Source organism: Uranotaenia lowii, chromosome 3 (genome assembly GCF_029784155.1).
Source record: "Uranotaenia lowii strain MFRU-FL chromosome 3, ASM2978415v1, whole genome shotgun sequence".
Classification (NCBI taxonomy): Eukaryota; Metazoa; Arthropoda; class Insecta; order Diptera; family Culicidae; genus Uranotaenia; species Uranotaenia lowii.
Window position 1 is genome coordinate 125,704,938 of NC_073693.1, and position 24,340 is coordinate 125,729,277.

At 35.3% G+C, this 24,340-nt stretch overlaps 1 long non-coding RNA gene across 1 annotated transcript; it reads left to right on the forward strand.

The window, feature by feature from the left end:
- The first annotated feature begins 3,106 nt into the window (after window positions 1-3,106).
- LOC129750533 (uncharacterized) lies at window positions 3,107-3,807 on the forward strand. The gene is made up of 3 exons (XR_008738401.1): window positions 3,107-3,493; window positions 3,583-3,710; window positions 3,769-3,807. It is a non-coding gene; the product is annotated as an uncharacterized LOC129750533 (long non-coding RNA).
- The last annotated feature ends 20,533 nt before the right edge of the window (window positions 3,808-24,340 follow it).

Consider the following 24,340-nt stretch of genomic DNA (forward strand, 5'->3'; position numbering starts at 1 on the left):
ACTAGCAGTAACAATATATACCTTCGACCAGCAACTGAGCAAGAAGTTATAATTAAAATCGGGAAGCTAGATCCTTCAAAAGCCCAGGTTCAGATGGAATTCCACCTCAGTTTGTTAAAACCAACCATATTATTTTCGCACCTTTAATTTGCGAAATTTTCAACCAATGTATTCAAAATGGAGAATTTCCGGAGTTCTTTGAGATAGTTTGAGTTATACCTATCTTCAAAACAGGGTAAAAAAACGTTTGTAGCAACTACCGCCCCATATCAGTATATTCGGTTTTCAGCAAGATTTTGGAACAGCTTATAGCAGATCGTGTCTTGACATTTTTGAAGCAGCATAGAATACTGTATAGTTACCAATACGGGTTCCGTGAAGGGTCGAGTACTCTGACAGCGGCAACTGAACTGGTCGATACCATCCATGAAGCTTTTGACAATCGAAAGTTTTTAGGAGTCTTGTTTCTGGACTTAAAAAAAGCTTTCGATACGATTGACCACGCCATTATGCTTCGGAAACTAAGTGATCTTGGAATCAGAGGCAACGCGAATGCTCTTTTCGCTAGTTTTCTTGCCAATCGGAAGCAGTACGTGCAAACAAACCAGTCATCCAACATGACCTCGGAGAGCTGTCTGTAGGAGTTCCCCAGGGCAGTAATCTAGGGCCTCTTCTTTTCATTCTATATGTGAACGATTTGCACAAACTACGTTTGCATGGAAGCCTAGGTAGTTTGCTGACGATACATCGTTGTCATACGAGAACACCGATGCTACGACAATAATTTCCCAGATGTCAACGGATCTGGAAAAGTTGAAAGCTTACTTCGATGTCAACCTTCTTTCACTTAATCTGGATAAGACCAAGTACGTTATCTTTAGCTCAACCAATCGGCTCTCTTCCTACCAAGGACAGCTTCAAGTTGATACAGCTGTCATAGAGCAGGTGAAAACCTTTAAATACCTGGGTCTTCATTTCGATGAACACTTGAGATGGGACACACATATTGAATGTCTCAGAAAAGACCTTAGTGCCATACAAAGTATTATATGGAAGATATCTCGATTCGTACCTACTAAACAACTAGCAAGCCTGTATCATGCATTTGTGCAATCCAAGTTGCAATACATGGTCTCTATTTGGGGAGCTGCAAGAAAAAATGACATCTAACCACTACAAGCTATGCAGAACCGATGCCTCAAAGCTGTGTACAAACGCCCCAGACTGTTTTCCACATACAATCTATTCCACGAAGCCCCTACATCCACATTACCAATAGCCGCATTACGCGAACTTTAAAGCGTAACTCAAATCCACAATAAGCTGCACAACCCACTTTTTCACCACAATCAACAAATCCAGCAGCTAAATCACCTATTTCCCACAGGGTCAAGAGGAAATCTGATACATAGAAGAGCTAATACAGAAAAAATGAAGAAATCTCCAAACTACTTCAGCAAAATTAAGTATAAGGCTCTACCAGCGTACTTGAAACTCATATCAAACAAAATAAGCTTTAAACGCCAAGTCAAAGCTTACCTAAAAACCAACTTAGCAAGCTACTTAGTATGATGAAGAAATAAAACCAACAAAACTGTTAACTAGGTGACACACAGTTCGTAAAAGCCCCCTTATCAGAGTGTAATCTCACTAGGGGCCTTGCTTACTCAAGTTCCTCACTCGTTTTATATCCGCTCCACAACATCACTATTTTCTGTATTTCCTTCTCTGCTAGCCACCTCCGCCACAAAACCACACGCGACGAAACCGCCCACCTCAACACCGCCTACCACGAAACCGCCGACCACAACGAAAAGTTTACGAAAGAAGAAGAAAAAGTGTAAAAAAGAAAATTGTGTAATCCAAGAATTGTAAACCTTTTTTTTGAAAAAAATTAGAAAAAAAAAGATGAATAAATGTGAGGTTTTATGCCTCCGGGAGAATGGTTGGAGAACAAGACCAACTCAAGGGGGCTTTTCCCTGCTCAATTAAAAAAAAAAACATTAGACCGCTGCAAAAATGACTTTTTGCTCCCATATGTTTTTTCGATGCCTTTTGGGTCACCAAGCATCAGTGTAAAATTTGAGATGATTTGGTTGATTCCTGAGTTAGCGCAACGCGTTCCAACTTTGCTGACATGTGTTCTCTTATTGTTAAGATAAGATTTCTTCTTAGATAGGTGATCTGATCACATGTTTTTATATTATCACGAAACCAGCTAGATTACCGATATAATCGAAGCGGATTGTCCTAAGTTTCAAATTTCATGACCATTTCACATACGAATTTGTCATTATATTTCCAACAACGCGACAATTCTTGATTGTCGTTTTCATTCTGTTATGATACACATACGGGAGAGACAAAATGTTGTCGCACAGAGAGAGAGAGAATAAAGACAAAACCAAGCGTCGCGTCGGCTTTGTCGCTTGCTTTGAGACAACATCAGGGACATTTCGATTCACTGCTGCTGGCTTTCGAGATCCCAAGCAATCAGGATTCATGAATATGAAACGTTACACGATTTCTCTATGTATCGTGTTACCAACATTTATTTGCTGAGTTTTATTGAATCTCGTTTTCAAGCCTTTTTTTTCCTCAGATTCAAGTTTTTTTTTTGCCGAAACCAACTTTATATTTTGTGAGGCAATTTCAATTTTCCCTACTGTTACTAAATAGCTGTATCTCTCTTCCTAGTGCCCGTAAAATGTTCAAAACTCATTGAGTGAAGAGTTTATAAATTTGTCTAGCTTTTGTGATAGTTTCATGAAAAAATAACACCTGCGAAGGAAATGGTATTAGGTCAAAATTGGATGTTTAAATCATAAAACATTGAACTCGAAATACTTCATAACATATTTTGACAAAAGTTGTAATATGAATGTATATTGCTCCACTAGACTGCGTCGATTCGGGGTCATTTTGGAATTTCTCAAACCCTGGGGTCTTAAAGGCTTTGTGTTGGTCTAAAACTCATCCACGATTGTTTGCAAAATTTTTAAGAAACGTTTACATGAGTAAATTTGAACTTTTAGGTTTGTATGGGAAAATTGAATATTTTGTACTAAAAAACCAACATAATTTTTGTGTCGTCTGTGCACACTAAGATTGCAATTTCCCCCCTCAGGATAATGACTATCCGAATCACAGGGAAATTGCTTGATTTAAACGAAGTTCGAACGAAACCCCTCTCGAATCTCGGGGCGCTTCATTTCTTCTGAAATTCGCGATGAAATTCCTACGAACGTACAGGTGATCGCACAATCGTCCTGTATCACGGGAGAACCTCAGCTGTCAACCGTTTTTTGTCTCGCTTTTTATAAATAGTTTTTCTTTTTCGCCTTTGGCGGAAAGAAACGTAAAGTTTCCATTTGTGACGACAAAGCCCAAAGCAAACATCAAGGAAATCAGCGGCGAAATGTTGCTCTTACGGCCATTTAGGACACTTCCTCCAGTCGAGCCATCCATCAGCCAAGGAAAAACAGTGAAAAAAGTGAGCCGTAAATTGTGTTGTCTTAAAAAAAAAGAAGTAATTCACTTGATACCACTATCGAAAATTCTTATTTGTTATCTATTTCATAGATGCGGCCAGGATTCAGCGGAAACATCGGTGATGCTGGTAGCCAGGCGGGAGGAACCTCTACGCCAAGGGATCTACCGGCCGTTGAAATTGGCCGTCGCAACATACTTTGTTGCACACCAAGTTTCAGGTATTTGTTGTCAGAATAAATAGTTACATGAAGAATTACATTCCATTGTTTTTTTCAGGCAATATACCGGAAGAATACAAACAGAATGCAGCAGCCATTTGATATTATAAAAAAAATTCATCAATAAAAGTTCATTCAATTTTAACATGGGTTTTTTGTGCGAAATATATCCGTATTTTACATGTAAATTTTGAAAGAAAACAGTCTCGAGGATACAGGATAATTTCGAAACCTTCCTGCAAACCACAGGAGAACATCGTTTCGACCCTACAGGTAATTTTGACAGTTGTTTTCCTGTAGTGATTTTCTGTCCCGAGATTTGTCCTGTAATTTCAGCTGTTGAAAATACAGGACGAAATCGTTCCGACCACAGGATAAAAGATTAAGTGTGTGGACGACAGCAGAGCCAGCTGATGGTTTTTATGCCAATTTATAAATTTCTTAAAGGAAATTTTCCGCTGAACAACTTTGTCGAAGACCGTAACTTCGTATCTTATTAGGAAAAAAAGTTATTAACAGTTTAACAGGGGTATGTCTTTCTGCACTGATAAACAATAAATTCAATTGACATCCCTGCAGAGTACCTAGCGAGGTATTGCGTGACTACTTTCCATTTAACACTTTGCGATGCTCAAGCAGTGATGTCAATTGAATTTATTGTTTATCAGTGCAGAAAGACATACCCCTGTTAAACAGCTAATAACTTTTGTGCCTAAAAAGATACGAAGGTACTAATGTCAAGTTGCTAATTGTCATGTCAGATTTCTGGGTAAGAAGCAGAACATTTCTAAATTTAATAACTTTCCTAAGGGTAGATGTAACACATATCGGCTTACTATCTCCAATTATCATTGGAAATCATGTTTCTTAATTTCCTGAATTTGGTTTTCATTAAGCTGTAGACGGAATTTCGGAATAACTTTATAAAAACGGAACACCGGACTTAGTTTTCGGAACTATTTATATTTGCGTGCTATTCGTTCTACTGTTAATTAGGATCTGACCGTTTTTCTCTAGCATTCTCTACAAAGTACTCAGACACTCAATCCACTCATACAGTTTCTATTAGTAACTCATTCAAACACACACTCACTCTTACACGGTTATTTCTCTTACATTCTTATGGCCAAAATGACGATCATTACAACTCGGCCATCCCGACATCTGATCGTCTCGATCAGAATCTATTTTTCGGTTTAAATCTTTTTTCCATTCGGAATTTTGCTTCTCTCATACAATGTTAGTATGGGGAGCCGATTTCCCGTGGCCTTCTCGGGGTTAGTAGGACACAATAATAAAGGAATGGAACTAGGTTGGGGTTTTTTTTCTTAAGTACAACAATCTTGAAAAATTGCTGCGATACAATTCTATCATTTGTGCAGTCTCATTCCATAATTTTAATGCTGTCTTCTATATTTTTAAGCTTAAGCAGTTTTCTCTCAGGAACACTCAGGAAAACTTTTTATTTGGTTAAATATATACGGAATGGTAAGACGGAATAACGGAAGATGGCATAACGGAAGACGGAATAACGGAAGACGGAATAACTGAAGACGGAATATTGAAAACGGAATGAATAACAATCAACAATTGTCGGAAAACTAATAAGAACTACAATACTGCACTTCGGAATAGGACGGAAATGTTGTTTTTTAATCTGTCGTGGCTGCGTCTCGCCGGAACTCGCCTACCGAACCAATTTTGGGATTACCCTTCAGTCCATGTTTCCGGAAGCAGGGTCCATGATTTTGCTTCAGCTCAGGAGAAACAGCAGAACAACATCAAAACCATTTTCATCCAGAAAGTCGGAATAGATGTCGTAGCATCTCGTAAGTCCTGCGCTTCGACTGGAACGACGTAAGGACGATTGGCTTTAGATTGGCACCAGTCAGCAGTTTCTCGGCCACGATTCGACGTTTCTGCAACTTCTGCTCTTCTTTGGCTTATTTTCGTCAACATTTTGTTCTAGACTTCTCAAAAAAGAATGAAAGTCTCCATCAGCACTGCTTCTTTGTTTCCCCTGCATTTAAAAGTGGTAGAGGGCTCGTAATTTTCGAACCGGAGCTAAACGTGGAAATTCAATATGGCGGTCCTGCAGCCACGCCATCAGTTCACTTTTACTTGCGCGATTAATATTGTCCATTTTCACTCGAACCGATATCCTCAAACTTTGCGACCGTAGGGCTTAATCCCACTTCTGAGGTTGTAGACGGAATTTCGGAATAACTTTATAAAAACGGAACACCGGACTTAGTTTTCGGAACTATTTATATTTGCGTGCTATTCGTTCTACTGTTAATTAGGATCTGACCGTTTTTCTCTAGCATTCTCTACAAAGTACTCAGACACTCAATCCACTCATACAGTTTCTATTAGTAACTCATTCAAACACACACTCACTCTTACACGGTTATTTCTCTTACATTCTTATGGCCAAAATGACGATCATTACAAAGCAAATATTTATTGACACATAACATTGTTGAGAGACTTCATGAGATAGCTTTCAAAACCAAGGCCATGAACCGTTTCTTAGAATATTTATGCAATTTCAAAATAGGATTTCTAGATGCTTCTGTTTCAACAAAACACTTTTATGAACGGCAATTCTTTATTTTTAAGCGAGTGTTAGCAAGCCTTCAATCCAAAATTATATAACGGTTAAAAGGTGTACTTTGAAGATGTAGATTCATATGTTCAATATCAAATAGTAAAGATTGCAATGCTTTATCGGCCGGAATACAAAACTGCCGTATCTACCTAAAAAATCCAAAAGTTGCGCTGATCTCTAGACAGTCAACAAACAACAAGGTATTGAGTGTCTCAAACCTAATTTCCCAATTATCTATTCAAAAAAAAAGTTAGCTGCTTTTCAGTTGTTTGCAATTCTAACTGACAATAGATTTAAAATAAAAGTGTAAAGTTTTTTTATCAATTGGTTTTAGTTTTGCTCTTTTTATATCACATCTTATTCACAAATAGAACATCATAAACATTTAGATTCTCATATATTTCAGCAGCAAATTATCGAGGAACCGTTATCAAAATCGACTGATATGATTATAAAAAACCTTTATCAAAGTTACCACTTGGGCAATCGTAAAAGCACTTGGATATCTACATGAACCTAATGAATTGAATTAAAATAAATTTTACTTAGCTTTTTGGCAGTTCATTTTCATAAATGCATAAATAGCTTCTTAGAAAAAACCTGTCATTCTGCGTTTAAAGCTTATTTCTAAGGAACACCATTCCATAGATTTCGTAATGTTATATTAGGCAACATGCAAAAATTCTTCTAACTGATTAATAATTTCTCAACCGAGTCAAATTGAAAAAAGGCTAAAAAAATCAAAACCCAACCAAAACAATCTTTAATACTTAACTGACCTGAAGAGTGGATTGAAATATTAGGAAGAAAAAAAAAGTTCGTGAACGAGATTCGAACTTGCGCCCTCCGATTGTCGAATAAAGTCCCGTTAATTCTCAGAAGGGGAGTATTGGATATTTTGGCCTACTTTTTATTCGCTTCCTAATTTTAAGTATGAAATTAGAAAAGCCAAAATGACCAATGGTATGATTTTTAATGTTTTTAATGTATTATTTGGCATTAATTTTTTGAAATTTATCTCCTGACAATATTTAAATGAATAATTGTTATAGAGTTTACAAAAATGTAATAAGATTCCCAATAACGTCATTGGTGAGCTGACAGCATGTTCAATATCAAACCTTTTTCAATTCTGCAGAACATGGTGAGCCACTAGACAGTAGACACCTTCACATAACTAGCCGAGTCAACCTCTACAACGAAACGAAAGTTTGTAGTCCCTGAAGAAGATTCAAAACGGATCGAAACGTCGGATTTATAAAAACAAATCTCATTTTTGCTTTAAAAAGACAGTAAGAAATATTTTATTGTAGTTAGGATAAAAGTTTCATTTCCTATGAATGTATAGTTTATTGCATTCTCAGATCTTAATACTCAAGCTTTGATTTCAAAATTTAGCGTGAAATTGTGAATTTTTCTAATGTTTTTATTGTGATAAGAAATTTCAATACCTGCATTGATTCTTGATACAATATTTTTTCATATTGAATTTAGATTCAATAAGTTTGAATTTAGATTTCATTTTTTCCTCTGTACTTAATTGTGTTTTGAAGATTACAAACAAAGATTGAAAAAACATATTTTAGTTAAGGTTTTAAAACAGATAAAAGAAATTAAGAAAATTAGAATTAATCTTCTTTGCTTTGCAGCTCGAAGTTAAAGTTGCAGCTTCCATTTTAAAGAGCAAATTTGAGTTCGACGTTGTGTGTGTTGCAAGGCACACCGGGTCAGCTTGTAATTCAATAAAATCCTTTTCAAAAATGCAATGTAGGTATTTCCGATTAAATGAAAAATTATGTGTGTGAGCTGCTTACACTAAATTGATGCATAACGAGCAATCAACATAGCCAAGTATGCCATACACACGATGTTAACAACATCGTTTTTATCATCAAATCAATCATTGAAAAATCCAAGTTAATGCACTCAACTATGCGCAAACATCGTGTATCAATTATCTCGACAGTGGAGCATGTAGCATAATTCACATTTTACAGTTCTCGCATTTTTGCCACCCAGCGGCCGCGGCGTTTGCGCATAGGGCATGGAAATTGGAATGAGTACTTATAGTTAAAAGTCAAAAGGAAGATGTTGGTTCGCATTAACGAAGCCAAGAAACATTGCTCCACGTGAATAGAAAATCGAAAGAAAAGTAAAAAATGGTAGAAAGAAAACAAAAAATCTTCACTTGCAGCAACTCATTAGCGCGGTCAGGTTTCGCATTTCGCGCATTTCGCTCCGCGCCTTGCAGCAGCCAATTGTGGCGGATTGGCGGAATTGCTGCGGAGTGGCGCTTATGTTTTCTCCGTTCAAACATGCATAAACATGTGTTTCCACGTGTGTGCGTTTAGGGTTTTGCGTTTATGCGAAAAAGCGCATCGGCAGCATGCATTGCGTGCTTTATGGTGCGAATTGGGCTCGCATAATTTGCCAGAGTTTTCTCAGCTGGGCCGAAACGAGTGTTTCCTTCGGAGGGCGGGAGGCTTTCAACTTTGTAGGGTGGGCGACCCAGTAGGTATTCTAATAATTCCTATTACTGGTTTACTGTGGAGAATTGAAACAAATCTACCTTAGATACATACTTTTATGTAGTGTTAAATATTCGGATGATGCGTGGAAGAGTAGGGGCCAAGTTGATGATGTTCGAACAATTCGTTCACAATGTAGCTACACACGTTTCTGTCTAATTGCTGCGTGCGGGAAATTTTGCATACCTATTACTAGAAGGTGTGATTAATACGCAAGTTGGGTACCTCTTTCGTGCGTTAAACATTAGCTTCTTTCTAGTATCTGACGAGTTTGTCATCACTAAGACAAACTATGTAAATTGATTAAACGTACAAATAATTTACAGGTGATCAATATTATATCAACAAAAACATCTGATGAAAAATCCTGCTCAACTGCTTTTATTGCATTTGAATTTGTAAGCAGTAGTTATCAATCAAGTTTCTTCTCGATTTTTTTTATTATTACTAAGACTAGTGGACCCGATGTGCTTTTCTACACCCTCCAAAAATAAATGAAATTTGTTAAAATTATACAAATTTTAAAGTTTTTGTTTTGCAGGTATCGTTGTAAATCAATTTCAGCATAAATCAGGAACAACTATTTTGAAATGAGAAATGCAACTGGTGTTTGGAATTTCAATACAAAGATGATTTCATATGATTTAGCATTAGTTTTTAAATTTGTTTTTAAGATCTGAAATTTTGAGTTTGTGTTTGTAAATTTCATGAGTTCTCTGATTATGAAAAAAATGTATATTTTGGATGTACATAATGATTCTCCACATTCTATTCTTCCAAAGTGAGGAGGGCTCACGACTTCCGTAAAACATTGTTGGCGTCGAAATTACGTCACTTATCGCATGTGGCTTCATTTGATTGATAATAATATGAAAAAAAAACTTCTTTACAACTTTGGCCTGAAAAAAAAACGGAGGGTCTCTTTTTATTTGTATGCAAACAGCCTCTCTCATACACTTTTTTTTCGGGATGAATAAACCTACTTGGTTTAAAATCCCTGAGAAAAAAGGAAAAAAAATACAAGTTTTTCATTTTTTTTTATTTTAGTGCTTGTTTAATGCTATAAAATGCCATTTCCACTCTCCATCCCCACTACTTGAAGGAGGCAGGCGTTTCCTATAATCATACCAATATTTTCTTTCCCAAAAACCCTCTCATATAAAATTTGATTCCATTGGATGATGAGGTCTTAAGCGATACTACAAAATTATATGGAACCCCCTCCTTTCTTCTCAGATGATTTTATAATAATCTTAGAAACATATAATGTACCCAAACACCTTTCCATGCCAAATTTGATTCCATTTGCTTGTTTAATTTTTAAGATATGCCAGCAATAGTGTCCCCCCCCTTCCATCGTACTCATTGGAAGAAGGGTGATGCCTGAAATAAAAATAGAACCATTTATTGTGTGCTAATTCTTTTCTATGTGAAATTTGATTCATATTTATTTATTTATTTATTTATTTATTTTTTAATTGGGTATATATCAACGGATCACGTATTGATCCTAATGAATAGAATTAAAAGTAACATTAATATAAATTAACAGTATGAAAAAGTATGTACATATATACTACAGACTACACAGTTCTTAACATCGCTAGAATTCTTGTATTAAACATATTCCTGGAGGTATCAAAGTCGAAGAGCTCTGAAAAACGGTTGAATGTCCCTGTAATACCAATCAGGGCATTATTGGCTCCATGTCAAAGAGGAATGTGAAGCTGAAGGTTCCCATTTCTTAGTCCTGGAGGTCGTACGCACCGGTTGATACTTTCCAGCAGCATAGGGCAGTCTATATTCGAAGCCAGAAGATCGGAGACAAATAATGCTCGAATGGTAGGTCGCCGGGCTTGGAGCGTGTCCAAGGATATGGTAGCAACGATTCTCGTATCGTGGAAGGTGGAACGGATCTTGCGACACTATTTTTCGTCACCTACAAGTCAACCCTTTCAAGTTCAAATGATCAAATGACAATAAGTCGTAGAGCGCTTGGGCAGAAATCCATGTTGATCATTGTAGGATACTAGATTTACTCAGCAGAAATAAAAATAAAAATAATAACCTTGCATTGGTTAGTTTTGATGAGTGTGCATAATTGTATTTCTTTTCTAGTTAAAATTTGAAAAACAATTGAGTGATATGCTTTAAGCGTACACAAAAAGCATAATGAACATTTTTGGGCAATGCATGAAATGCTAGTGGCATTCCACTCGCTCAAATGGAAACCCTTATTTCGTACCAAAAAGCAAGTTCATCGCGCACCACGTGTTATTGAATGGGAAAAGAGAGATTGGATATTCTCTGTCTCTTCCACACTCTCGAAGCGCGAAACGAGGAGATAGATCAGTTTATTGGAAAATTTTGGAGCGAATACACGCACTTTTTCATCCGTGCTGATCCGATGAAAAATACCGGTCAAATGGACGTGATGTCAAAGATCGGTGACTACAAGCACTACAATCATTACAAATATATTGCTTGAAAATCGAGAACATTGGGTCGAAGATAACGAGTTCGAACTATTTAGATACTGCACACAAAGCCGATATTCCTTAACAGTTATTAATATCCCTGCTTCGCCTTTTTTGTAAACCGGGAACATAAAAGCATTCTTCCACAAGAGGGATGAATGACCCCATAGATGTTAAAATCCCAATGATCATATAAATAAAAAAAAAAAAATTCTTCCACAATGACGGAAAGATAGCTTTGTCAAGCGATGCGTCAAATATGCGTTTGATAGGAATTACTAGATAAGGCATGAAGCATTTAAAAAAAATAGCTGTTATGCCATCAGGGCCAGAGGAAACAGAATATTTCAGTTCAACTGTCGCTTTTAGAATAGCTTCTTCATCAAAAGAGATGTTATTTAATAGATTGCATAAATCGTGGTCCGACGAGGCCGTCTCGTCATCCAGAAACAGGTTAGTTTGTAATCCCGACTTTTTCCGCTGGTCTTTAACGTGTTTCCAAAAAGACTTAGGGTTTTGTTTAAAATTCCGTTGCTATCATGATAAGTAATTCTGTTAGCATTCGGCACTGACTTTTTTTAAACGCTGAATTCAGATTGCGCAGCCATGACTAGAGTTTCATCTTTGAGGAGGTTGATTTGAGTCTGTTGTAGTTTCGAAGAGCTTTGCGCTTCATAGTTTTCATGCGTTTCAAATCTTTGGAAATCCAAGGCACTCGAGCATGTTCGGCAGCAAGACGTTTCGGCACATGTAGATCGATTATGTGTTTTATGATGTGTGTAAATTTTTCTGCTGCAACATTTAAATGATTTAAAAAATCGAATTTAAATGATTTTTAATAAAAAAATATATATATAAAAGAAAACTGCAACACTTTATTGATAAATTAAATGTTTTCAACATTTTTTCTATAAGTAAAATAGGTAATTTTTTATATAAAAAGTGTATTTTCAATCATTCAAATCTCTACTGGTTTCACCGATTTACCCGCTAATTTCAAATGGAAATGGTTCCGCTTATTGCCAAAAATAATCACAAAAAGGGGGTGTTGCGAAAATGTGCACTTTTTGATGGAGTCTTCTAAAATTTGCCAATAAAATACACGAAATGCTTTCTTTAGGGCTTCGCTAACTTTCACCATAATGTATGAGGAAATTGTAGATCGTGGCTTGTTACAACTTTGTTTTAAAGACAGCGAACAATTTTATCCAATCTACAACGTGTCAGGCCCTAAAAACTGTTTTTTCAAGAGATTTTTTTTTACTTTGACTGTAACTCCTGAGAGATGTGATAGGACTTTTACTTATAAGACAAACTTATGTATTTTGATCGGATAAACAACTTTGTCGAAGACATCAACACCCTAATTTGAAAAACAAAAAAGTTAGCATTTTTATCTCGCTATCGGTGGATCCCTCGACAAACAATTTGATACTCGAAGGTGCTCCATGTAAAACTGAACAATGTTGTTGAAGACATCAAATGTCTATCTCTTCATCCCTGGGCGCTATCAACTACGTACAGCTAGATTGATGTTCTGCAAAATTACCTATTTTAAGTACTTATAGGAAAAAAACGTTGTAAACATTTAATTTACTATTAAAGTGTTGCAGTTTTCTTTTATATGTTTTGTTTTATTAAAAGAAATTTAAATACGATTTTTCAAACCATTTAAACTCCAACAAAATTAATGGAACTAATCTGTTCAATGCTTTATTCACTTTCATATCTAAAAAACACAAAATAAAACGTGTTCATGTAATGTGTTGAAATTGTTTTTATATAAAGATGATTGAACTTAAAATAAGAAATTATTATTTTTTTTTAAGAAATATAACCAAAAAATTAGGAAGCTCTTGTCAAATGTAACTTCTGTTACCTTCGAAACCAATAATTCAGGATTCAGAATTAAATTTTCAATGATGAGATTGAGATGAGATGAGATTGAAAGTATAGAAATATTCCTGTTTAGTGAATCGCTCAATGAAATTCGCAATTCAACTGTTAGATCGTTTTTCATAATGGTAATCTGAGAATAGTCATCAAGAAAATGTTTTGTTGAATTCAGGGTACTTCCTTTAGTAGAGGATAATTTAAAAAAACTTACAACAGAATCAAAAGTATGAGATTTAGACTTAACTAGTTGGAAAAGTTTCAATAAGAATTTCAAATCTTTGATTCAAATTGTAACAAAAATTTGATGAAGGAACTTACTTTTACCGATTGATACTATTGAGTCAACTACAGTTACAATTTTTCAAAATTAAAAAGGAAGTAGAGTGTATAAATCAACGCAAATTCTAATAATGATCGAAAATCTAACATTAATTTTGCAATATTCATGCTCATACTTATGCTTATAAAGTCATCATTCCAGATTACCTGTTATTTTAATTTTATTCCTAACAAAACCTGAAAAGAACTGAAAATTTAAAAGGATTTCTTCACTGTTTTAAACTTCTGCAAGTTTTCTTAAGAATAAACTAATGATTTCTGCATTTTATTTTTAATTTTGACAAATCTAATAAAAAGTTAATCTATCTTCAGTGATTTGCTGGAAACTCGCGAAATATTCTCTGTATTCAATAAATAAGAGAAAGTTGTGTATTGTTTATTTTAGGGTATGCATTCCATATTCCCCGGATTTATCCGGAAATCCCCTTGTTTTCAAAGTAATAAGGTCTTAATCAGGATCAATTTTACTGTGCATGTTTTATCCAAAATGTATTTTTTCGGAAATTTAAAAGGAGATCTAAGCACTGCCGACGTGTTTGTTAGGTGGTTTGAGTCACTTTCTTATAGTTTCTTTTTTCGAATTATCACCGAATTCTGACTGAAGCAGACGGTACTTTTAAACACCATTTAAAGTTTATTTACAATTTTTATATTATATTTAAGGTCATTGTATTAATTCTCTATCATATTTTAAATGGAAAGTTGATAAAATGTCAATTCGTTTTGATGTGCTGAAAAAATATAGAGTGCTGAAGCCTTGAAGTATGGTTTTATCCCAAGCAACCAAAAGTCACATATTTAGGGTCAAGTGGGGTAATTATGAACACGGGGTAATTCCGAACAAGTGCTATACGCGCTGCTGTGGGGGATGAATGGACACAAAAAGTTCCAAAAGTGGTAGTTTAACATCCAATTGATAACTATAAGCTGTTTCTGATCTGTTTTCAAACCCTTATGATATCATTTCAGATGTTTTAAAAAACTATTACCCCGTGAAACGGAAATCGTTTTCGACAATGTTCAATGTTTTGAATATCTGATTATAGGAAATCCAGCTGGAATGTTGTTATCACCTGTTTTACATCTAGTTTATGATGCTTTGTCTGGATTTTGAAGAAATTTTGAAAAATTTTATTCGCACTGATTCACAGATCACTGTTCATATTTACCCCATAGTTTTCGTCCTATGGGGTAATTATGAACACATATTCTTATGCATTTACTGCCATTTCTTTCGCTTTTCGATGGTCAAATGTTTTATTCAACAACTTAGGGGGCCATTTACTAATTACCCAAGCATTTCCAGACCCCTTTCCCCTCCTCCCCTTGTAAAAAAATTCTTACAAAACTACCCCCCCCCCTCCTTCCCACTTCAGTAAGATCTTTATAAATTTAGGACCGCGAAGAAATCTTAAGCATCAACACTCGGCATTCTATATCACAGAATGTATGTATGTATGTTAGTTATCCACTATGAGTGCACGGATTCACCGCAGTTTCTGCCTAAGTATGTTCTCACATGCCTTCTTAGATTATTAATTTCGACAAATCTCCAAACCCAATGGCTTCGTATGAACTGTTCTGGATGAACGTATTGTGTTGGTATATTTTGGAAGAACGAGTCGATGAGATGGGCTAGTATATTTACAGGTATTCCGGCATTCGTGTTTATACCTGACCAGCTGGCAACTGATTGAATATTCTTCTTATATAGTCAGATATAAGAGGAAACACATCTTACCTGTTGGCCACTTATGGGATTCGAAACCCAAAAGTTTTCTTGCCGATACCGGAAATCGAACCCACTACGCCAGGCATACCAAAACTAGACTCGCGTCAGTCTATCCGCTAGACCACATCAGCGCTCACAGAATCCACTGGTCCGAATTCAATAAATTTCATATTCAATTGAGGTCCGCAATATGTTAAGTGTTGAGTTTTGAATTTTTGAGAAATTGATTTTTTTTTGTTTTCTAAAAATGAGATTCGGATTTAGAAAAAAAGCTATGCCAATTCTTTTCAGTCTTTGAAAAAAACTTTTGAACACAATTCTATCAAAGCTGAAAATAAAATTTGAAAAAAAAGCTCAATGCGTAACCACATTTAAACAAGTCTTAATTTTGTTTAAAAAAAATAGTAATGAGAACTTTTTTTTTGTTGATAGAAAAATGGCAATAAAATGTTTTCTTAGATTAAGTGAGTGGTGCGTAAGGATAGTTTTACCGGTAATACCGAAACCGAAAACCTGTATCCCAGGAATAGCTCTCTATTACCGAATACAGATTTTACGTCCTTCAAAACCAGTTTTTTTGGTATTGATAAATAACAAGGTTATAAACTAGCCTTGAAGAAATTTTTAATTTTAATAAAAATAAAATTCATCATTTTTAAACAAAAAGTTTGCTGCTCGAGCTTTTATTCATTACCGCGTGAAATTTAACATTAATATGAACCTTAAATCTCTGTGGTCAACAGTAAAAAAAATCAAGAACCATGATAAATTTAATAGGTGAATAAGTCCACAAAACAAAGATCAAAAAGATAAATTTTCCTGTGTGTTTGGATAACGTGTTGCTTTTCAAGCATTAAAATTACAGCAAATAATAATTGTTTTTGGGATACATTCGGTTAACAAAGATCCAAAATCTATTTTCTAGCAGTCTTATTTTAATACTTTGTTACTTTTTTCAATCTTAATTTGTTCAAATACATTTTTTTCATTTAGTACAAAATGAAAATCGTTTGGTTGAAGATTTTCTCTTTCAGTTTTGTGAGGAAATTACTGCAGAATTTTTTTTGAGAAAATGGAGCTACTTATGTGAAATTTTGTATAGGTGATAAAAATATTAATTAGTGTAAATATTTTTCAAAACAGTCGATCATATAGAACTGACAAGCCTTGAAAAAATGACTGTTCACTGATCCAAAAAGATTTTAATAAGTGTTTTTATGAAACCACCATCTTTTAAAAAAAATTAGAATTTTCTGTGTATGTATAGGTTTTAATTTCATGATATCTCGCACGAACGTGAAAAGCCTAACCCACGACATTTAGGTGAAAAATTGATGTTTGCTGCGCAGGACATTCAAAATTGATGTAAAAACTGTCGAGTTGTCTAACTCGCCTAAAATTTCACACGTATGGAGAAGTCCTATCAAATAAAAATGATCTGCAACGACATAAAGAAACGAAAGAAAAAGAAACCAACCAAAACGTAAAAGATGCATCAAAAAATTGAACTACCGAATCAAAAGACAGAAAAAATCAATTAAAAAAGAACACTAAATAGCTATTTTTGTGTTGCTTTACCTCTAATTTTTGATAACATTTGTTTATTTTACAAGTTTGATATATTAATTAAATTGAGTTTTCAAAAAACAAGCCATTTACTTATTACTGCTAATTATTTTCATTATTTGGTGTTGAATTAAGATTATCTGATACCATATAAATCATATTGGACAAGTCTTGGGGTAAATATGAACAGCGTTCGGGGTAATTATGAACAGGTTTTGGGGTAATTATGAACATAATTTTTTAAGTAAAAAATCACCAAACACTGCTTACTATGGGTAAATGTAACGTATAACTACAATTTCTTTTCAAAAATTTTATACCAAGTTCGTAATCCGTGTTCATAATTACCCCCTAGACAGGGGGGTAAATATGAACAGACGGGGTAATTATGAACAGACGTCTCAAGGACGTGGGTTGCGACCAAAAACAAAAAGTTGTTCTACAGAATGATGAAGAGCACGGAAACATTCATTGTTGGCAGCTTTTCAGAGTTTGCGATAAGAAATAAACATTTGGTGACTGTAAGTGTGCCAAATGAAGAAATTTTGTTCATAATTACCCCACCTAGCCCTACTTGATTATGGGCATTGGAAGTTACATATTGGCTGACAAAGAGAATCAACTGCCTAATTCCCTTTAGTGAACTTTATGTACTCATTAATGAACTTGAAAGTTGCAAAAGTGATTAATATGTACGTTGTATGTGACTTGTTTTGCCCAATTCCCATGAGTGAACTATATGTACTCATTAACGAACTTGAAAGTTGCAAAAGTGATCAATACGTACGTTATACGGGACTTAAGTCACATAAAGGGCACAAAAGTGCTCAAAACGGGATTTGGTAAGTCACAAAAAGTGCATTGATGTGCTTTCAAAATCAAATCACCTCTTCGAGTTTTAGTTCCAGTTAGAACAACATCTAGGCGTGGTCTAGTGGTAGCGTGTTCGATTCTCACCACGAAGGTCGGGGTGCGATCTCCAACAAGTAATTTAGTAATTGAAAGACCATTCTTATGGAATATATGTAGGAAATGTAGGAAAGAAGCACTTGTACAATTTGTCGAGTTTGGAGTACGGCGCGTGGCATCATGGCGGCACCAGTACAGAACACAGTAAATAATCAAGAGAAGGTGTTATGAACCGAAGCCAAGGGTTCAGTTGAGATAGAGAGAGATTTTTTGCGCATTTTGCAATTTTTTGGAAGCTGAATTAAGAGCCCGCTGGAAGCTGAATAGACGATCATTAAGACTTGTTTTGGAACTTGAAAGTATCAATAAGAACTTAAATTTTGAGCTGCATAGAACGTACATCATATCAATAATGGAGCTGAGTAAGCGTTTTTGTACCTGTTTTATGGGACTTTTGGTTGCTTGGGATTTTATTTACGAAAAAATCTAACCGAATCTAACTCAAAACAAAAAAATGATAGAAATCTAAAAAAAACATGTGTTTTTAAGTCGCAAAAATGAACTAAATTTTCAATTTTGGAGAAGATCTGAAGAACTCCGGCTCAAATTGTTAGATAATAAAAAAAAATCATAAATGACGAAAACATATGACACATTCCACCGTGATGTGAATTCATATTCCCGGGCTTTTCTGAACTGTTATCGTTCTAGAGGTCAAAGAATCTCTTATATATAAAAATGGAGGCGTTTTCTTTGTAACAACATCACGTATGAATGGTCGGTCGGAATGAAGTGAAATTTGGTATCCGAGGGTTTTTTGGGTCAGAGATGGTTTGTATAATAGTTTCAAGGATCTCACTTTTTATGGAAGGTGGTCCCAATACAAATTCAACTTTATTTGTTACGATTTCCATAAGAATCTATTCGCGAGCACGATGCAGTTAAGGACGTGTAGATGAAATTAAACATTTATTACGATTTATACTTAAGAAGGTAAAACGAAGTTTACCGGGTCAGCTAGTTTACTATAGAATAAAAATAACAGTAGCAAACAGTCGCAAATCGAACTTTCCTTAAAATGGGTATAATATGGTCGTATGTTGCGATCGATTTATTTCGTGCCGTGAATTCACACAAGAATTCATCATGTTTGACTACAGTTCAAATCATCTTAATTTCCCGTTCTCCTTGGGAAAATAATAGAATATCAATGTCTTAGAGCAATTTCTAAACGAATCAATTACTCACAGTTTGATGTACGTAGTTCTCTAATTGAACATTAATAAACAAAATTATGCCCCTTTAAAGTTGTGTAAAGTAGGTACTGTGTCTAATAATTTATATTTGAATATTCATCAAAAATTTATTTTTTATTTTTCTACTTTAATTTTGAATTATTACTTAAAAAATCATCCAAACTCTTTTCGTACAAACCCGACCATCTGGAGAATCTAGACAGATTTCAGAGCATATTTTCCTTATAAATATTTACTAAAAAAATTCAAATTTTGTGACGTAAATTCACTCATTCACGCTGTTGTAACTTGACTCGATTTCAACCAATTTTCCTTGAATGTAGTTTTTTCGGAATCATCTTGTCATTTTCAAAGCGGATCTATTTTTTTTTGTTAGAAAATTTCAAACTTTACGCATGCAATTCAAATCTTTCCTTTTTTTGTTACGTGAATTCACTCATTTTTGACTATTTTTATTGCTTCTTAAATCAACTGCACCTGATTTGCATTTGATGGCTTAAAAATTTGCATAAAAAATGCATCCACATAAGGCTGGAACAAATATCAATTTCTTCTTTTGTCACCCCCCCCCCCTCCCCCCCCCCCCTTGAAATTTCCAAAATCCCGAAGGGGGGAATAAATAAAGATTGAAGTATTTTAGCTATATTTCAAATAAAAATTCAAATATCTGAAAGATTACAAGACAAAGAACAAAATTTTGGAAGATGGAAGTTAATTCACATTTTGTATTCTTGATTTTATTGATTTTTTCGATAAAAAAAATACATGATTTTTAAGTTTTATGCAATAATATAATTTGTAATTTGGTTGCATACAAGCTTTGGTGCAATTTATTCCAATTTATTTGTTTTTCGCATTATTTTTATTGCCCCCCTCGCGATGTTCCAACTCCGAGTGACAAAAGAAGGATTTGAAATTTGTTCCAGCCTAATTTAAATTAATTATTCAGTAATAGTTGCAAAAATTTTCACGCTTTTCATAAAAACAATTGGGTTTCAATTTAAAAAAAAAAAATGGACTCTAAAACTATATAAAAATGCTTAAAATGTTAATCTCTATTTTTGGATTGTGTTGTTTGATATTATTAAAGGGTGATACGGTCAAAATTTGGTCAAGGGAAAACGCGTGTAAATCGGTGAAATCGTTTATTTAAAAAATCAAATTAAATTTCTTTTTCAAGTATAATTAGTAAAAATTCAGGAAAAATATTCAGTTAGACTTCCGCTTTTCCAAATCCGAATTACCGGGCCTTACGCTTAACCCCTGCCATCAGATTTTGTACAACCACCTTGTCGGCGTACCACACCATGGCCTTTTAACCGTAATGGCAAGATGCCAAATCCGGCCAAAACAGTACGGAACAATCGTGTTTCTTCAGGAAAGGCAGCATACGTTTATTCAAACACTCTTACACGTAAATTTGTTGGTTGAAAGTCCCGGAAGCTATGAAAATGCTGCTTTACAAGCCACAGGTACAGATGGCTTGCAAAACCAGATATTTTTTCGCGAACTTTGACAGTTACATGTGCTTGACAATATCTGCTACCTTTCCCCTTATTTTTGTTTGCCGTATAAAACTCCTGTCCCGGAAGCTGCTTATAGTCGGCTTTGACGTAGGTTTCGTCGTCCATTACCACGCAGTCAAACTTCGTCAGCATCGTCGTGTACAGCCTCCGGGATCACGCTTTGGCCGTCGTATTTTGTTTATCATCGCGATTTAGAGTCACTACCTTCTTGTAAGTCAATAGTCCAGCTCGTTTTTGGCTCGATGCACGGTTGTAGACGATACACCCAGCTTATTTGCGGCATCTCGGAGAGAGAGGTTAGGGTTCTCTTGAAACTACCGGCAACTCTCTTTGTCGTCTCAGGGGCTTTCGGTTTTCGATTTTCCTCCGATCCAGACATCCTGGCTGTCGACAAACGTTCCCCAAACACTTTAATTACATTTGTAACGGTTGATTTGGCAACTTTAAGCGATTTGGCCAGCTTTGCGTGCGAGTATCTCGGATTTTCGCGATGCGCGAGCAAAATTTTGATACGCTGCTCTTCTTCCTTGGACGGCGTTTTGACAATTGAAGAGTGAATTCCAAAATCAAAATAGGAGCAACATTCTACACACACACACACCTTCAAAATAAGGGGTGTTCAGGTTTTTTAAATGCAAAATTGTAAGAAATACGTCAAGTTGATATTGACTAAATTTTGACCGTATCACCCTTTAATTGATATTATTGACGATTTAGAAATTTGTTGATTCGATAACAGATAAAATCATTTGTGTCGATCAGTGTAGATATATGAGCATTAACACACCTGAATGAAAATGTAAAAAAACCTATCAAATCTATCCCAGATGTAGTTTAGATTCAAAGCTTTCTGAATTTTTGCTAATGTTCAAATTAGCTCAGGGTTGTTAAGTTTAAGATTAAAAACTGTTTAACGATGTTCTGAAAATTTCTTAATAGCTTTTTCTCAAAGATTCTTTTTTATTTAAGATAGTTCATTTCTTATGAATAAAAACTTACCTTTTTAGTTACATCTTTAAAAACTAATTAATTAATTTCGATCCATCCACGAGCCACACACCCTAAATGAAGTTTAACTTTTTATAAACAGTATTCCCCTTTACACTTTTCTATTGAAAGATCACACTCGAGAAGAAACCGTTATTCAACTGATGAAATTTGAACAAACTGTTTAGACAATCCTTAATCCACTTCCTGTTCTACTTTGTACGATACTAAAGCAGAGAAATACCGACAGATTGAATTTTCCCGACAAAACGAGCCAAATATTTTAGGTTAGAACCTGTCTGCGTCTATTAAAGATCATCAAGAGGAACTTCATTCTATCAGATGTTGCCACTTTCGGTTCCAACACGCAGGATCTGTATGAATCTGAAAGGGAAGAATAAACCAAAAAGATTAAACCACATCTTGCCGACGACGACCACGTAGATTCCCCCACTCGACACCTCCCTTGCGTTCTTCATAAATGATAACAATGATAGTAATTTTATTCCGAAAGCTAAATTATTTAAATATTCAATTTTTCCCGACAACGACGGACCAGACCGTAACAAACCGGGACCGTTTTTCGCGGCAAGAGGGGCGCTTCGGTATAATTTTTGTTCCCATTTCGTCCAAAATATGTTCTTCATCCTTTGCTACCTTCCGGCTAGGAAACAGAGCCTTGGAAAGGGGCTGCAAAAATGTAATTTTCGCAAAACATACCGACTTTTGGCAGGAAAGTTGGTGGAAAACGGCTACCGGAAGATGAGAGATACGTTAACGCCTGGGAAAAAGTAGGATGCCGTAACGATTTTAATAATGATCTTGCAAACGCAAACGGTTACCGAGGGTGGAGTGGAGAACTCAATGTCAAGGTGAGCCAATGTGGTTCCAGGAATGGTTCACCCCTTAGAAGGTTAGGAACTCAGAAACGTGCGATTTCTGAAGATCCGTTAAATTCCGGTTTGCATTTGGGAAAGAGGGTGGACCCAACAATAATGGACTGACTTCACCGGCATTTGTTGGTCACTACATTATGGACTGGAAATGAGATGCGCACCCTTCCGGCAACAACCAGCGAATTCGGAAGGATCCGGTGAGAAAATTGTTTGGTTTAATTCGGCCTTTTAATGTTGTGTAAATTTCATTGCAGTTGTTTGTTCTGGAAAATATGTTTTGGTGAATTTTTGGTACGCAATTGGGAAAACGCTGCTGGTAAAACACAGCTCAAGTGGGAAAACATTCATTTCCTTGTTTGCTCTGCTTATTTAGGTTGTTTGGAAAACAGGATTAATGCTTGTAGTTTTTTGGGATTGTAATTGTTGGATTTTTTTTGACTATTAAAATTTAATTCTCAACTTTAATCTTAAAACAGACCCGAATTACCTCCAAAGGCTAAAAGGTCTTTAATAAATATTATTATTATTATTTAATCTTGAACATGGAATGTTTTGAAACCTTCAACAGTGTTTTCCAGAAAATTAAAGTGATTTCTGTAAGCATGGGTGGCAAAACTCCTCAGATCGGCTTGTCCAGTGAAAGAGAGTGCAATTTTTTTCGTCTGCTCCCCCAATCGGTGCGGGGAGAGATAAATCGCACTGAAATGAAGAGTGAGATTGTCAACACATAAGAGTGAGCGAGAGCATTCACATCCGCTGATGAAGAGAATTCCCTTCTCCGGAAAAATGTGTTGCGCAATGTGCTGAGGAGAATTCGAGAGCTAACTCAGTTTATTCTTGGTACATTCACGAGAAATGATGCTACTTTCCGAATCAAAGCTCCCAGCGGTGTCCTGATTTTCCAGAAGCTGACCTGATCCACAGAGAACAGACGTACAAGCTAGCCCACCAAACTTGTGTAAAATTTCCAACAATCGTATTAAACCAATTCTTGTTTTTTTGGCTGGGTCACCAGATGTCTCCAAACACACCAATGAGAACTGTCAAACCCAAACTGAAAAAAAAAACCAAATTGTGGTCAGTTTTGAACAGGTCGTATGAACTTTCTGGCATGTTTCGGGAAAATTGCTGGTAAAGTTTTGTAACACTTTCGTCCAGTTGCATAATGATAAAATATCTTAAAAGTTTATCGCTATTGCCTTCAAGCTAGAATTGCCAAGTTTTTCAATGGGATGCAAAAGTGATAGTTGAAAGTAATCCCCTTTAAGATGTCTAGAATCAATTCTGATGGGGAAGGCTGATCGTCAATAATGTTCCTAATTGACTAGATATAGCTGATTCGTCCTCTGATGATAACCGTTCAAGAAGTGCTAAAACTTAGTTGCTTCGACTGTCTCAGTGGTGCAAAAATAGAAATTAAGAAAAGTTTATCTCCGGTACTTTTTATACGGTTTTTACTTATTGACTTTTTTTTCGGTGAGTGAAACAACTTATTTTTATTTTCAAATTTACGTAACTTTTCGGGATACTCTGGAGGGCATCTAATGATGGGCGACGAAAAGTAACCCGAAACTTTACGTAAATTAAAAAAAAGTTGTTCGACTCACCGAAAAAAGTCAATAAGTAAAAACGTATAAAATAAAGGAAGTGAAATTCTGTCCAGTGAAAAGAAACTTTTATTGCAATTATCTTGCAATAAATTGAACCCATCTATTTTAGATCGGCATTAGTTTAATTAATTATTGATGAGTTCATATACGATTACGCCTTTTCGAAAACTGGGCACTTAAAAATTTAATTTGTAACTTTTAAACGGTGCAACAGATGGCACTGTTTCAAGTCAATATTCAACGTATTTTTTGGATGTCAGCATTTGAAATTTTACACACTTTTTTGAAGATTTTTTG